At 41.9% G+C, this 14,583-nt stretch overlaps 2 pseudogenes; both read right to left on the bottom strand.

The window, feature by feature from the left end:
- Positions 1 to 6,862: 6,862 nt before the first annotated feature.
- Positions 6,863 to 8,105, bottom strand: LOC130082517 (serine/threonine-protein kinase pim-2-like; annotated as a pseudogene).
- A 143-nt stretch (positions 8,106 to 8,248) lies between these two features.
- On the bottom strand, positions 8,249 to 10,263 carry LOC130082431 (serine/threonine-protein kinase pim-2-like; annotated as a pseudogene).
- Between the last annotated feature and the right edge of the window lie 4,320 nt (positions 10,264 to 14,583).

The raw sequence follows: 14,583 nt of genomic DNA, 5'->3' as shown, positions 1-14,583 counted from the left end.
AGTTGTGAGATGCCAATCGCCTCCGTGTGTCTGTCTGGCCTCTGCATGCAATAACTTCAGTTGTGAGCTATCCCTAATCTTCCTGAAGCAACGCGTTACAAACTGTACTTCAGTTTCATTGCGGGGACACAACCTTCACCTGCCATCATGTCTATCGGCTCGCTTTCGGGTTAAATTTTCCGCGACTGCGCAACTGGGTTATAGGTTGCCAGGTTGAGGTGACAAACGGGTTGAAATTGTAAATGGTCTGTGGATTGTGTGAATATAATGCATTTAATACAATCTGGCAACTGGTCAACATTAGACAAACATATTGGTCCGATTATTCATAAAGGAGTTTGGGCCATGCAAATTACGGGAGTTTCCCGGGAGAAATAACAAACTGGGAGGGGTCCGGGAGATAGGGCTAAAAAACGGGAGAAACCCGGGAAAAACGGGAGTGTTGACAGGTATGCTCGTATCTCTCACGGAGGAGTGGAAGCATAAAGGAGGAGCGACGACAGTGAAGATCGAGAGAGGAACAGGCCTGAAGTTATGTTGTGTTTTGTTTTATTATGTGTTTATTATATTAAATAAACAAATACAAATTGAAAGTAAAAGACAGCAGCCCCTCACGGACGACTGCTTTTTTTTTTCCTTTCAATTTATATTTATTTATTTCATATTAAAATTGTTGAATGTTCACAGGTTCCCGCCTCCTTCTTCCCATAACATCTGAACTGCGTTACAGCAGCATTGTTGGACTATTTGCAGAAAAAAGGACACAAATGCAGCTTTCACAAAACTCAAACTGCTAAAAACCAAGTCATGTTTCTGGCTCAAACAATTGGTGCAGGAAATAGATCCATTACACAGGATCGAGCCTCTTCAGTAAAAGCCATACCTCTGCCTATTACTATTAAAACACTCCGATCATTTTTAGGAACAGCAGGTTACAGTAGACCTTGGATTGAAGACTATGCCTTGATTGTGCAGCCGCTCTATGACTTGTTGAAAGGCCATGTTAAAGATTCCGATACTGTTTGTATGGAAGAACTTCGTCTCAAAGCTTTCAATCATTTGAAGAGAGCACTATATCAAGCACCAGCATTAGGAATTGCCCAATCTGATAGACCCTTTGTGCTTTATGTCGATGAACACTTAGGCTTTATGACTGCATGTCTAATGCAAGATCATGGGGGCAGTTTACGCCCAATTCATTACTATTCTGGTAAACTTGACATAGTCGCTCAAGGTATGGGCCCATGTCTTAGAGCAGTGCAGGCAGTTCATCTAGCTCTTCAGGCTTCATCAGTAATGGTGTAAGGTCAGACTGTAAACGTAAAATGCCCTCATGCAGTGTCCGCAGTAATGAATCAAGCAAAAGTCACTTCTGTCACCTCCTCCCGTTGGGGAAATTGGTTAACTACCCTTACAGCCCCGAACATTGTTTTACAGCGTGTGCCATTCACGAACCCATCCTCATGTATGATGTCTGCAATGACTGACGTTGTGTTAGAGGATGAAAGAGAAATGACTCACAATTGTGTTACGCTTTCATACACACCTACGAGGGAAGTAAAAGAAACTCCCATAGAAAAATCCGAATTTGAGTTGTTTGTTGATGGCCTAGCTCAAGTCCTTGAAGGTAACAGACGATCAGGTTATGCAGTAACGTCCACCACTGAAGTGGAAGCCTCAGGTTGTCATCAAGTCATCTTCATTTATGAAGCAGGGCGGCAGTGGTTCAGTGGTTCATGTAGGTTGTCTACAAACCGGAAGGTTGGTGGTTCAATCCCCGGTTCCACCTGACCAAGTGTCGAGGTGTCCATGAGCAAGACACCTAACCCCAGCTGCTCCCGACAAGCTGGATGGCGCCTTGCATGGCTGACACCGCCGTCGGTGTATGGATGAGTGTATGAATGGGTGAATGTGAGGCAAATTGTAAAGCGCTTTGGTGGCCGTTGGGTCTGTGAAAGCGCTATATAAATGCAGTCCATTTACCATTTTATATTTCGCTTTTAGCGTAGATTGTTCCAAAGCGGCTTTACAGTGATAATAGAAAATTAAAGTAACAGAGATTGTTTTGGCTTTATGACAGCTCTAGAATAAAGTAATTTTCCAGCTAAAGTTAGTTTTGATTGATTCACTTCCGTCGCAACGATCATTAGTTATTAACTTAGGGGCCGCTTACAAAACACCGTTTTAAAAACGCGAAAGAACGCTGATGCACATTCGTATTAAGAGTTCATTTTATAGGTATGCCTGTTTGAATATATGTGCACATGTAGTCCTTACCTAAAAAAACAACCCTCAACAAACTAATTGTCTGGTCTTAACATTTATAATACAGAATTTTACAACAATTATCTGTACAGAGGTAAAGGGAAGGAGGCCACAGGGGAGGGACTAGTTGATACATCAGGACTGCGTTGTCGTCGCATCCAGACGCAGGTCCGTCATCAGATCTGGATACGGCCTTGGATCCGGCGGACTGCGGTAAACCTTGGGATAAACAGAGAGACTAATATTAGCGTAGATGCCATTCTTCTTATGATGTAACTAACGAGTACATCAGGATTTATGGGAAGTGTTCCCGGTCCCGGCTGACCTAATCTATGCAGCCTAACATAGAAGTCTATAGTGTGTTATGTGTATGCTAGGTCAAAGAGATGTGTTTTTAGTCTAGCTTTGAACTGACAGAGTGTGTCTGCTTCCCGGACAATGTTAGGAAGACTGTTCCAAAGTTTTGGTGCTAAATAGGAAAAGGATCTACCGCCAGCAGTCGATTTTGATATTCTAGGTATTATCAACTGGCTGGAATTTTGAGATCGCAATAGACGTGAAGGACTATAATGCTTTAAGAGCTCGCTCACGTTCTGCGGAGCTAAACCATTTAGTGCTTTGTAAGTAATCAGCAATATTTTAAAACGTATACAATGTTTAATAGGGAGCCAATACAGTGTTGACAGAACCGGGCTAATATGGTCATACTTCCTGGTTCTGGTGAGAACTCGAGCTGCTGCGTTGTCTTCCAGATCATTTTTCAGCTACAAGCTGCAGAACTAGTAGCCTTAACTAGAGCATGCATGGCACGCTAGCTTCAGGATCTGTTGCAAAAATCTACACAGATTCCAGGAACTTAGAAGGGTGTCTCCATAGGACCCCGTGTCTCCATAGGACACCATCCCTCTTGAAACTCTTTGCAATAAATCAGTGGTGTATGATTCCTCCACCAACTGGCACTTTTTGGTTATGTTGAACTTCTGTCTACAACATCTAACTCAGCCAATTCAACGGCAGGTGCACCCTGGTTTATGTTCTATCGGCTATCAGAGAAAATACACACTCCACGCCAAGCTCTCCACATCTACAAAATTCAGCTTCTACCACAAACAAAGAAGATGGCTGCATTCCAGGAATCACTTGTACACAAACATGGTGGTCAAGAACTCTTGGAGCATTAATCCAGTCTTATGGTGTCATGCAGGCCATTGATCAAGTCAGAAGCTTATCGAATTCTGTACAGAAATTGGCCAATGATACAGCTTTGGCCCTGGGTAACATCACAGACCCTCTTGCTTCGCACAAGATAATGATCTTACAGAACAGAGTGGCCTTGGATTACATTCTTGCAACGCAAGGGGGAGCTTGCACCATTATCGGCCCCGAGTGCTGCACCGGGTTAATGGATCCAACAGAGAACTTGAACAAAGTCCAACAAGACATTCTTGATCTTTAAGCAAAATTACACCAGATGACTGAAGATAATTCTTCATGGTTTGGAAACTTGTTAGGTAAACCCAGGCTGTGGATTAAGGAAATAGCAATTCTGCTGTTGTTTCTCCTACTGGCGTACTATCCATGCGTCCACAGTATCAAGTGTTTCATTCAACAAATGACTCACGCCTCTCAGAGAAAATGACAGTTCGAACCAGAAAAGACTATTACCCTAAGAACTTCACAGACCCTAATTGCATGTTTGTTTCTGTGTCAGCATTCTATTACAGAAAATCAACACAGAGCATGTGCTATGTGCCTGTAACGATCACGGGTTACAAGAATTAACTTTTAAGTGTCTACATTTTTATTTTGTGACTTATTAGAACCCTCGAAGGGGGAACTGTTGTATTACAAATTTATAAAATGAGGCATAGTTGAGGCATTTTGAGGCATAGATGATGAGATTCAAAGAAGATTAAGTCAAGCAACCCAGGTGTCTGTCATTATGCAATATCCACCTCCTGAACAGTGTCATTGTCCAAAGTTAAGCTATGATAATGTGAAGGTATGGGTGATACTGTCAGGCTGATTGGATTAGCATCTATGCATTTGAATGACACTGTTATGCTGATGAGATCAGGTAACGAGCTGAATCCTGTACTTCATTTACATGCCACCTCGATGTAAATCCCTCCCCCTAAATGTAGATAAATTGCAATGTAAAGTTCCCTTAGTCAGACTTGGATGACTATAGCGATGCACGAAGTCCTCAAAAGAATAACATCTGCTTGAAAGATATCCCAACGTCTCCTGGTCTCTGCTCCGTCGAAGGAAAAGTTCCCAACACTATGGAAACAGTCAGTTATAAGTGGCATGATAAAGTATGCAGAGTGGACACCTATATAATGAAGGATGCCCACCTGGCTTTTCCCATTATAGCTGGCTTGGACTTCCTGAGACCCGCTGAAACCATCGTGGACGAAGGCCAAGGCAGATATGGCCTGAAAATAGAGAGAGGTTATATATACTACCCTACACCTTACCTCCAACCTGGGAACTAACACCCACTTCTCAGAACCCTGAGGTTGATCCAGGCAGGGATTCCGACAATCAAAAGGAGTTACAGAAGCTGATGGCCTTGTATAACTTCCAATGTCCTGAGCAAAACATCTGTGGAACAACATAAGATCTTTCTACCAGATGAAATGCTGATTAAATCCAGGGCATACAGGGTCTCACCCTTCAAGAAAAAGATAATTGATGAACAGATAGACAGTGACAAGTGACAGCACATTGAGCCATCCTTCTCTCCATGGTCATCACCCGTAGTCCTCGTCCCCAGGTTCTGCGTGGACTATAGGAGGCTTAACAGCAAGACCATACCTGAAGCTTATCCAATGCCGCTTATTCATGACATCCTGAAATCCATGGATGGTGCCACCTGGTTCAGCACATTGGATTTGCAGTCAGGATACTGGCAGGTGGATATGGAGGAAGAGAGTAAAGAGAAAACCGCATTTATCACCAACCAGGGGCTATTCCAATTCCGTTCCATGCCGGCTCAGAAATGGTCCTGGCAAATTCTGTTGCAAGACCCACCTGTATTGATGCAGCCTGACCTCAACCAACCTTTTCAGGTGCATACTGATGCCAGTGATGTGGGACTGGGAGCTATTCTCACCCAGCAAACACCTGAGGGGGAAAGAGTAATAGCATATGCTTCAAGGACATTACAAGGAGCAGAACTAAATTACTCCACATCAGAAAAAGAGTGTCTGGCTGTGGCCTGGTGGTGGAAAAGTAGAGGAATTACCTTGATGGGAGGCAGTTTGAGGCCTTCAATTGACTTTATGCACAGCTGCACTATTTCCTGAACTTAAGCCAGCTCCTTTATTTCCTGTCTTACATTATTGGACACACTGATTCAGGTGTGCCTGACCTCAGTAGTCATAGCAACAATAACCAGACACAGTCAGTGTGTCCAATAATGTAAGACAGGCAATAAAGGAGCTGGCTTAAGTTAAGGAAGTAGTGCAGCTGTGCATAAAGTCAATAGTCCCAAAACCTCCTCTCAATTAACCCGGTGGACTCTTAGGTTGCAGTAGTTCAACTTCCAAGTACATCACAGGAAAGGATGTCTCAACCTAGGTCCCAATGCCTTGTCACAAGTCTGTCAGTCTGTGGAAGGAGACGATGTGCACTGTTTGTTTGTTCTGTTTTTTATGATACAAAATTACAAGTAATCTTTGTGGAATTGAAGATCTAACCTTGTGACAAGCCATCCTTTTTCCAGAGGGTCTTGGGCATATACAGGTCGTGTCTGCCTGGATAGTGCCTGCACATCAATGCAGGGTGTGCATTGGTGTGTGGGGACAGGGAGTTCTGGAGCTGGGCCGGCCCGTCCGGTCATTGGGTGCTGGTTTTTGCTGCACATCAATGCAGGGTGTGCATTGGTGTGTGGGGACAGGGAGTTCTGGAGCTGGGCCGGCCCGTCCGGTCATTGGGTGCTGGTTTTTGCTGCACATCAATGCAGGGTGTGCATTGGTGTGTGGGGACAGGGAGTTCTGGAGCTGGGCCGGCCCGTCCGGTCATTGGGTGCTGGTTTTTGCTGCACATCAATGCAGGGTGTGCATTGGTGTGTGGGGACAGGGAGTTCTGGAGCTGGGCCGGCCCGTCCGGTCATTGGGTGCTGGTTTTTGCTGCACATCAATGCAGGGTGTGCATTGGTGTGTGGGGACAGGGAGTTCTGGAGCTGGGCCGGCCCGTCCGGTCATTGGGTGCTGGTTTTTGCTGCACATCAATGCAGGGTGTGCATTGGTGTGTGGGGACAGGGAGTTCTGGAGCTGGGCCGGCCCGTCCGGTCATTGGCTGCTGATTTTTGCTGCACATCAATGCAGGGTGTGCATTAGTGTGTGGGGACAGGGAGTTCTGGAGCTGGGCCGGCCCGTCCGTTCATTGGGTGCTGATTTTTGCTGCACATCAATGCAGGGTGTGCATTGGTGTGTGGGGACAGGGAGTTTTGGAGCTGGGCCGGCCCATCCGGTCATTGGGTGCTGATTTTTGCTGCACATCAATGCAGGGTGTGCATTGGTGTGTGGGGACAGGGAGTTCTGGAGCTGGGCCGGCCCGTCCGGTCATTGGGTGCTGATTTTAGCTTAAATTAATAAATAAAGTACTTAAACCAGTTGTGGAGGCAGACAATGTCCAATTCAAGCCGCTTCTCTGGGTTTGTTTGCAGGAGAGAGCAAAGTAATTCGCAGCATTCTGTGAAGAAAGAGAAGAGAAGTCCTATTATTATCTTAAACTACACACTCGCTCTCTTTGATTAAGAGTCTAAGCTGAAAGATCTAAATATTACTGCATTACCCACACGACCATTTGTATTACTTTGTTCTATTTTGTATAATTTAGAATTGCAAGTGTCCTTTGCCAAAATGAAGATCTTACCTTGTGACAAGCCATCTTTGGCCCAGATGTTATCATTTAGTTCGTCCAAGTCTTCTGACTCTGGAAATTGTCCACACAGCAGTGCAAACATGAGTATCCCGAGTGACCAAACTGTCGCTGGTTCCCCGTGATACTCGCCGTTTAAATCATACTCAGGGGGGCAGTACGGTTTTGTGCCTGGAAAAAAGAGATTTTGTCCGATTTGTAAGTTTGTATTAAAGCAACATTTTGACTAAGTATTCATTAGCATGCAAGAAATTATTTGATGCTATTGATTCACAATGGTGGATTCCATTACATGATGCTTTGTAAGACCTTGACTCATTCAAGTCGAACGGTCTCAAACTCGTCATCTAAGTTTGAGACCCACATTACAGCTCTGAGGAATAATACATACCAGAAAAGGACGTGTATCCCGCATCGGTCAGGATTTCGCCGCACCCAAAGTCAATCAATTTGACATCCAGGGTGTGCGGGTTGATCAGCAGGTTTTCCAGCTTTATGTCGCGGTGCAACACTCCACGTTGGCAGCATGTTTGAGCTGCGAGTGTTGCCTGATGCATAATGGCCGATGCTACGTCCTCTTTGATGATGCCTTCGTGGCGGTCTAGAAATTCGATCAAGTTCTCACAGGGTGTAGGCCACTCTAGAACCATAATGTATCGCTCTGGCTCTTCGTCCCAGTCCAGAAGCTGGATGATCTGGGGAACCCTGGGGCCTTTGTTTGCAAGAATTAGCAGACCGATCTCCTGTGGAACGGGTTCAGGATTACCCTCCTAAAAGAAAGACAAATCTTATGATCTTACATGGAGAAAAGATGTAGAACACTACTAAACTACTGACAATAGCAGTCTGTCTATTGAAAAATTGACTGAGAGAAACAGAGTACTTACAATGTCGATCCAATCTATACCCACGTTGTCAGCAAATTTCAGAGCCACCTAATCAACAAAACAAAAAATGGATTTGTGTTAGAATTATTTACAATGTGTGTGCAGTTCATATTTCAGTCATCAACCTTGAACAGACGTGTTCAGTTTCATGAATTTAAATTCTAATCATGTAGAGCATGTCTAACAATTTAAACAGTTCTGAGAGGTCAGGTGCTCTAAGTAGTGAACATAAGATACACTGAGAATGCTTGAAAAGAAGAGTTATTTAAGTATAAGATAGTGCAAGAACACTTTGATAGATAATGCAAGTAAAATAAGTGATACCTCAAGGCCATCTTTCAAGCGAATCCCTGCATAAACGCTTCCAAAGCCTCCTTCACCGAGCTTCCTGCCGATTTCATAGCTGCAGAAACCGACGTCTGTTAAAAGAAAAATAAGAACAGTTGACATGAAAACTGCTTTGTGCCTGAGTGAGTAAAGGCAGATATTGTATCAAACGTGTGTTTGTCTTGTGTTATGTCGGAGTTATGACAGCAAACTTACCAATAATCTTATTATCCTCAGGCTGACAATTAAAATACTTAAACCAGTTGTGGAGACAGACATTGCCCAATTCAAGCCGCTTCTCTGGGTTTCTTTGCAGGAGAGAACAAAGTAATTCGCAGCATTCTGTGAAGAAAGAGAAGAGAAGTCCTATTATTATCTTAAACTTCACACTCGCTCTCTTTGATTAAGAGTCTAAGCTGAAATATCTAAATATTACTGCATTACCCACACGACAAATTTTATTACTTTGTTCTATTTTCTATGATTTATAATTAAAAGTGTCCTTTGCTGAAATGAAGATCTCACCTTGTGACAAGCCATCTTTGGCCCAGATGTTATCAGTTAGCTCGTCCAAGTCTTCTGACTCTGGATATTTCACATACAGCAGTCCAAACAAGAGTATCCCGAGTGACCAAACTGTCGCTGGTTCCCCGTGATACTCGCCGTTTAAATCATACTCAGGGGGGCAGTACGGTTTTGTGCCTAGAAGAAAGAGATTATGTCTGATTTATAAGCTTGTATTCATTAGCATGCAAGAAATGAGTTGATGCTATTGATTCACAATTGTGGATTCCATTACATGATGCTTTGTAAGACCTTGACTCATTCAAGTCGAACGGTCTCTAACTCGTCATCTAAGTTTGAGACCCACATTACAGCTCTGAGGAATAATACATACCAGAAAAGGACGTGTATCCCGCATTGGTCAGGATTTCGCCGCACCCAAAGTCAATCAATTTGACATCCAGGGTGTACGGGTTGATCAGCAGGTTTTCCAGCTTTATGTCGCCGTGCAACACTCCACGTTGGCAGCATGTTTGAGCTGCGAGTGTTGCCTGATGCATAATAACCTTTGCTATGTTTTCTTCGATGATGCCGTCGTGGCGATCTAGAAATTCGATCAAGTTCTCACAGGGTGTAGGCCACTCTAGAACCATAATGTATCGCTCTGGCTCTTCGTCCCAGTCCAGAAGCTGAATGATCTGGGGAACCCTGGGGCCTTTGTTGGCAAGAATTAGCAGACCGATCTCCTGTGGAACGGGTTCAGGATTACCCTCCTAAAAGAAAGACAATTCTTATGATCTTACATGGAGAAAAGATGTAGAACACTACTAAACTACTGACAATAGCAGTTTGTCTATTGAAAAATTGACTGAGAGAAACAGAGTACTTACAATGTCGATCCAATCTATACCCACGTTATCGGTGAATTTCAGCGCCACCTAATCAACAAAACAAAAAATGGAATTGTGTTAGAATTATTTACAATGAGTTCATATCATTTCAGTCATTAACCTTGAACAGACCTGTTCAGTTTCATGAATTAAATTTTTAAGCTTGAAGAGCATGTCTAACAATTTAAACAGGTTTGTCCTAAGTAGTGAACATAAGATACACTAAGGAAAGTGAGACAAGTGTAAAACAGGGCAATTAAAAAATATATATATTGTAAGTTAAATAAGTGATACCTTAAGGCCATCTCTCAAGCGAATCCCAGCATAAACGCTTCCAAAGCCTCCTTCACCGAGCATCCTGCCGATTTCATAGCTGCAGAAACCGACATCTGTTAAAAGAAAAATAAGAAGAGTTGACATGAAAGCTGCTTTGTGCCTGAGTTGACATGAGTAAAGACAGATATAATATCACAACACAAGTTTGTCTGTATTGTGTTATGTCGGAGTCAACTTACCAATAATCTCATTATCCTCCAGTTGCTTCAACTGAGATGATACAGTGTCCCCTGTCGGTCCGACATGGGGGACGTTAACACTACAGTCTGATGTGGCACAGACTGTAACTCGAGGGACATCAACACAACAGTCAGCCATATCATCCAAGCCTGGAGCTGATGTGGTGCTGACTGGGACTTGAGGGACGTCCACACTGCAGTCTGTCACATCTTGGACTGGAACTCGAGGGACGTTGGCCCTATAGTAGGCCACATCTTGGACTGGAACTCGAGGGATATTGGCTCTATAAGAGGCCACATCTCGGACTGGAACTCTATAGTCAGATGTGGCACTGACTGTAGCTTGGAGGACGTCAACACTCAAGAAACAGCTCAAAGAGTTGAGGAGGTCGGCACCCCATTCCGACGAATCTCCGAATAAGTCCTGGAAGGTGTCGTCACTCCACTCGTCATCGACTTCAGCATGACCAGGTTCCTCTGCAACGCTGAGGACTTCAGCCTCACTGGTACTGGTGACATGCTGAGAAGTCTGATCTAAAGAGGGAAATGATATAACCAAGAGATGGTTTTAATGAAATACTATTAATAAAAGATTGCATAACCGTATTCATTACTAGACACTAATATTGCTGCAACTAAGCTTGCTGTAAATTATGAAGCGAGTTTTTGGGGCATTCACACAGGTCTAGTTCGTGCATTCTGCTTTCTCAGTTGTCGGTCAGTGAGCACAGGCAGAAATGTTCTGTTCTGTTTAAGTGTCAAATTAAAAATAGTTCAAATTTCAAAACATACACCAAGACCCCTGCATTAAGTTTCATTTAGTTGTGTGTGTGTGTGTGTGTAAATTTTAAATGGGCCATCCAGATGTTGCTTGGTAACCCTTTAGGTAACCATACATGCAAATGTAGAATTCATTAATTTGCCATCTGATTAGCACAACATCTTCATTTTCAGACAATGGATTTGGCCTACTGGGCAAACGTCATAATTATAATACTTCAATAAAAGTTGAGGTAATACATTTGAATGTCTGTTTAAAGGCGTTAACGCATCTGTCATCAAAGGTGTGTAGTTTCCATTATATGTCAAGTATAATTATGTTACTGAATTCTCTAGTAAAAGTTTTCAATTAATAGTTAAGCATTATTATTATTTATAAGACTTTAAAAACAGAACTTTATATATTCTACATATACCAATAACATTGACATGTCTGCTCCTCTTTCTTACCTTGACTTGAGCTGGTCTTATTGGTTTTTGCCTTCCTCTTGCCTTTCTCCTTTTTGTGTAAATTGTCCACACTGTCAGAAACATCTACACATTTAACACAAGAAATGTTTGAACCCATTTTCAAATGCTAAATAACTATGCTGCAATAAATGCCAGTAGAAAATTGTCAGTAAAGTAATGAAGAGAATGTGCGAAAGTTTGCTTTAATTGACCGGTACGCGATTGTGACGTCACGTTCTATAATGCATTCCAATGCAGGCTCAGCGTCACTGGGCATCGTCACTCTGTGGGCGGGGCTTCTGCGTAACTGAAAATTTTATGTGGATTCAATTTTTACTATGAAAATACTGAAATACACACTGAAATACTTTTACTGAAATACACAGGTTTAATCGGATTTAATGTAAACTCTTTTTAATAATGATATCTAGCCTGAAAAGAGACTGAGAGACACATATTGTACAGCAGCAGCACGATTATTAATCAAAGATCGCGATCTCGATTCAAACAAACACACGATCTTACTTTAACGACTAAGCTGTTTCTATTAAACATTTGACAAGTAACTTAAGCTAATAGCTATACGCTACGATCACAGCACGAACATTCAAATATGCATTTGCGCTGCCGCTGAAGAAAGCAAGATTTATTAACTTATCCCGTCAAACATACACTGAACTCTTGGTTGATTAAACCAAACCTTGCTTACTCGAGGTAGCTGCTATAGATTTAAATACACGTCCGTCCGGGAGTAACATCAGCCAACCTAGTTCACGGTTAACTCACGAGACGGACTTCAAGAAAAAGCGAACCGTTCTACTCCTTTATTCTTCTTCTTTTGTTTAATGCCGATTTACTTGGTAAATATATCGCCACCTATTTGGTGGCTGTGCAATCTTTTTTTCAATCTTTTCGTTTAATAATCTTTAATCACTGTGAATAAGAACTATATTGTTTGTTTGATGCTAATAATATAATAAAAATAAAGACTAATTAAAGTCTGTGCTTGCAAAGATAACATGTCTGTAAAGTTAAAAAAAATATTTAGATTTTTTTTGATTGATTGATTTGTTTATTTAAGTGTCAAACACCATAGTGCCCAGCCCTCATGGGCTTATTAGACACTACAGTAATAATTTCACAAATATCTCCAAGTAGCCACGTGACATAACACAGAACTCAACATAGCATAACTAAACCACTAAAAATAAGTACACATACAAATAGAGATGGCTTTTAATATGGGATACAAAATTCTTTACCGCAGATACCAGGCCTTTTCTATAAATTTTTCCCAAGCAAAAACATAATTTTCAAACATCCAGCACAAAATCTCCCCTTCATATTTCCAAAATATATCAGGATTTTTTAACTGTATTGATTCAGGTATAAGATATCATATATGTTTTTATTATAGAAACACATTATAGCATAGAAAACGCCCTGTTGCGGAAAAAAAAAGTCTGAATGCAGATCAACATGATAATTATTTATACTGTACATATACTGTATATAGCCCTATAAGTACAGTAAACAAATCCAAAGTTACCCTGTTTTAATCGTGCTTTTTTATATATCGATATTACTATTTATATAATATTGTGTGCAGTCTGTCTTGCCCACTGGACTTAGTTTTCAGTTTGCAATGTTTCCATGGTGGAGTTTGTTGTCATGGTTTCAGATTAGTTGTCATTCAGTTTAGGTGTGTGTCATTAATTATCCTTGTTTGCATGTGTACCAAAGTTCCTGTTTCTGTTCATCGCTGACTGTCTTGTCTCGTCTGTGTCTAGATGTGTTTTAATGCTGCTCTCTTTGTGCTGCTTTATGCTACTTATATACGTGTGGATTTATTAAAGACTTTCATCTTCATCTTTGTGTTTATGTACTTTCTACAACATCAGAGCTGAGGGAAGCCCGTTTGACCAGGTGTGCGAACGGCTGTAGCATCCATCGACGCGGGAGTCCCAGTGGAGTTCGAGGGGATGGGAGCGAGCCGCCACTGAGAGTCTGGGCCGGATTATCCAATGGGCATTATGGGCACGGGGCCAGGGGCCTATGCGCATTTGGGGCCCAAGCGAAGGGAAGAATTTTTTTTTATTTATTTCCGATGACGAAGTGGCTCTAAGTGTAAATAGCCTGTCTTGTTGGCTAAAAGACAGTCCACTTAACATCTGCATTGGCGTAGGGATAGGGATTGTGGCACCTGCATGTATAGCTTTTGAGGTGTTCGACCCAAGTTCGAAATCGCCTTTTGCCCAACTCGCTCTTCTTCCTTTTCCCATGACATATCAGAGCGGAAAGACATTTACTTTCAATAAAAATTAAGAAAATATTTGAAAAGTGGAAATAAAGTGCCTAACGACTGTTTATCGGTTAGGGTTGGTGTAGGAAGGGCTTTATTGTCCTAATAAGACTGCATTCATTTAATAATTTTATTAAATATAGTCCTTTACGCTCTATGTTATTACTACATCCTGTTAATGTACAACAATACTGAGGTTACTGATCAAAATATAGTAAATCACCCTATGAAAGTAAATAAAAATTGTATCAAATACATGTTTACACCAGTAGGTGGCGACAAGTGACTGTTTTTGTATTTGTCATTGAATCATTAAGAGATTTATTCAAAATCACTGATTCACCCAGTAATGAAGCAATTGATGTCTTTATGAGCGAGTCATTGAATTATTTATTCAAACTGATTTTTTATTATTATTATCAAATTAAATAAAAACCTACGTCCTCTTCGATGGTGCCTTTGTGGTGGCCTCGAAATGAGTAAAGACAGATATAATATCACAACACAAGTTTGTCTGTATTGTGTTATGTTGGAGTCATGACAGTGAATTTACTAATAATCTCATAATCCTCCAGTTGAGGTGATACGGTGTCCCCTGTCGGTCCGACATGGGGGACGTTGACACTACAGTTTGAAGTGGCACAGACTGGAGCTGAGAGCTGAGAGACTTAGACATGTGCCGGTATTCGGTAATGAGATAAATCCATAGACTGTAAAAAAAATGGACAAAGCGTCTGACGTCACCCATAGAGTCCAGAAGTTACTTCTCAATT

This window comes from Rhinichthys klamathensis, unplaced genomic scaffold, assembly GCF_029890125.1.
Source record: "Rhinichthys klamathensis goyatoka isolate OS25496 unplaced genomic scaffold, OSU_Roscu_1.1 h1tg000046l_1, whole genome shotgun sequence".
Classification (NCBI taxonomy): Eukaryota; Metazoa; Chordata; class Actinopteri; order Cypriniformes; family Leuciscidae; genus Rhinichthys; species Rhinichthys klamathensis.
Note: the sequence above shows the minus strand (reverse complement) of the source record. Positions and strands in the feature narration are given on the sequence as shown.